Here is a 2,758-nt window from a genome sequence, read left to right as displayed (position 1 = left end):
GATGCTGTCACAAATAATGCCAATATCTCCTTGAATTAACATAGTACAATATGAGTTAGTTTCTTGTTCATTTAACTTCTTAGTATGGAAACTGGGTCCCAGGCTCCTTCCACCTTGAAGCAGCTTCCTGGGCAGAGGAGGAGCAAACAGATAGGAATTGGTGATGAAGTTGAAAGACTGCATTTGGTCACTATGTTCAAGAGTCTCCCTCCTTCGGATTTCTGGAATATTAGACCTAATAAACTCAATGTTACCTTTTTTTTTAAAATTTTATTTTAATCATTGTTCAAGTACAGTTTTCTCCCCCCTTCAATGTTACCTTTTAAGGAAGATGTTGAAAAGGCTTATCTATTGTTTCATCCTGGCTCAAGCACTCAGTGACTTGGCTTCCACATTCCCCAACCTACTCTCATGTTCTATCCAATCACACACCTTAATTAATTAGAGTCTCAACTGTCTGAAAAATAAACTTTACACTGTAATGGGGATTCTATTTCATAAAGAGCTGAGCCATAAGTTTAAAACTTATGCTCAGTGAAAATTAAAAGATTGACTAAATTATCTATGCAAAAAGGCATGCCATGCAGGATTGATGACATCATGATTGTTGGAGGCTGAAGACAAAAGTATGAGAGTGGACCCCAAGATACCAGAATTATCTTCTGGAGGGTAGGCCCTTTGTGGTACAGGCTTCCCTGTCTAGGTGAGTGTTCTGGGAACCCACCTATAACAGTGTGCCCGGCTGGTGTTGTTGTGAGAGGCTGCGTTTGGCTTCAGTGACTTTTTTTTTTTGAAGACCCTTTCAATGCATTTGCGCCCATTTCATGATGGATGATTTATAAGTGCACCTGCCCACATTGTGCTGAGTGCTCAGCAGTTTTTGATAAAAAACACATAACCCATATGCCCCACCCTCCATAATTACCCAATCTTGCCCCAAACGACTTTTTTATTTTGTTTCTGTGGATGAAAAAAGTCCTCAAACGAAAACATCTGCTGAGGTAAAAGAGGTGGGGAAAAAATTGCAGGAGCACTAAAGGGCATCAAAATCGACAAGTTCAAAAACTGTTTTGAGTAGTGGAAAAAACATCTTGATAGGTGTGCTGCATCAAATGGAGTTTAAGTCTTTGAAGGTGGCTGAAGTTTAAACATGTAAGAATAAATATACAATTTTTATAAATAAACTCTGTTTTGGGGTCCCCCCTTGTATATCAAATGATATGTGAGCTGGTGCCCAAAGATGGTCCCCAATGCACGGCAGCCCGAGCCTCCCTTCCCCTGTGTAGTCCTCTCAGAGACTGAGTCTGGGCTGGGCCTGTGACTCCCGTCAACTGCAGAATGCAGGCGAAGTGACACCAGGACAGTTCCCAGCCCTAAGCCTATGAGAAGGCCTAGCAGACTTGAGCCACAATGCAAGTAAGATGTTCAGCTGCTTTGCTGAAGAGACCACATGGAGGAGAGATCAACTGAAGGAGAGAAAAAGAAAACCAGCAGCCCTGCCCTCTGCCCCCACCAGTGGAGGCCCAGGGCTTACATGTCCTTGCCAAGGTGCCAGTCAGACGTGTGAGTGAAGAATCACAGGTGCTTGTGCCCCACCCACAACCTGACTACAGCTAGAGAAAGACCCTAAGTGAGATCAGCTAGAGAGCCATCTGACAAAAGCTATTTAAAACTAATGGGAGAGCAGATGATGGCTTTTCCTCATGATGGTCTGTGGAAGCCACTGTGGGCAGTGCCAATGATGCCAATGGCTTAGCTATGCTCAGAGGAGCACAGAGCCTGTACAGGAGGTAGGTGTGTCTTCTGCTTCAAGCCTGGTGAGAAAATTGGATTATGAAAGTTCCAGGGTCCTCTGAGACAGGTTATCAACCCCACTCTCAGAGCCACTCTCTCCCTAATCTAGGCTCCCATTTCTTTACAACCTTATTCCCCACTCCCTCAACTCTACCCCTCTCCATCCTGTTTGCCTACCTGGGGCACCTGGCTCCTGAGGTTGCCTGGAAGCACTAAGCAGTCACAGCCACTCTGTAGGAGAAGAGGAAGGAGGAGGCCAGGATCCATTAGCAAAAGAAAAAGCAGCTCCGTGAGACTAGGGAAACAGGCTGAAAAGAACGTGGAGAAGAAAATGGACAGATACGCCAAAGTCCTCGAGACTCAGGGACTCCTGGGTTGAGTCCAATAAAATTAAATTTTAATTCCTCAAAAAAAAAACTAATGGAAATAGCATGCAAGTGGTCTCTGAGTTCAGTCGTTGTTGAGGCTTAAACTGGCTTAGTTTATTTGCATATCCACTCTTCAGAATGACAACCCACAGAATATATAGAATAATAAACTGGCTTTGTCAGCCCCTAAATATCGGAGTGGTTTGTTCTGTAGCAATATGTAACCAAAATATATGTTAAGGCAGAAATTTAGAGTGAAAACAGGGCCTCTCGAACCCACAGGACGATTTATTTTCAGAGCTGGATTTTCCATTTTGTTCAATGGTTTCATACCTCTAACCAGAGCCTGGCCACCTTGTTACACAAGACACAAACGTGAAATTATTGCACGTGGAAGATTTTTTTTAGGACACTCCTGACTCCTAGACACTTAAGAATGCTTTCTGTTTATTTATTTTTAAAATTTAAACATGAACTTCCTTGAGATTCACCGGAAGCGGGAGCTGAGAATGCAGACAAAAGCAGTCTTCTAAGGTGGACCCACCACTGCCGAAAGCGTGGAAACTTGTTTCATTTCCCAAAAGCACAAGGCTTTC

General features: G+C 43.5%; 1 non-coding gene across 1 annotated transcript; it reads left to right on the top strand.

Annotated features, from left to right (window-relative positions):
• The first annotated feature begins 1,682 nt into the window (after positions 1-1,682).
• Positions 1,683-1,768, top strand: LOC114502177. Its single transcript, XR_003685029.1, has one exon. It is a non-coding gene; the product is annotated as a small nucleolar RNA SNORD35 (small nucleolar RNA).
• Positions 1,769-2,758: the final 990 nt, after the last annotated feature.

The sequence above is a fragment of the Phyllostomus discolor genome, chromosome 7 (assembly GCF_004126475.2).
Source record: "Phyllostomus discolor isolate MPI-MPIP mPhyDis1 chromosome 7, mPhyDis1.pri.v3, whole genome shotgun sequence".
Classification (NCBI taxonomy): Eukaryota; Metazoa; Chordata; class Mammalia; order Chiroptera; family Phyllostomidae; genus Phyllostomus; species Phyllostomus discolor.
This window is presented reverse-complemented; position numbering and strand designations above follow the sequence as displayed.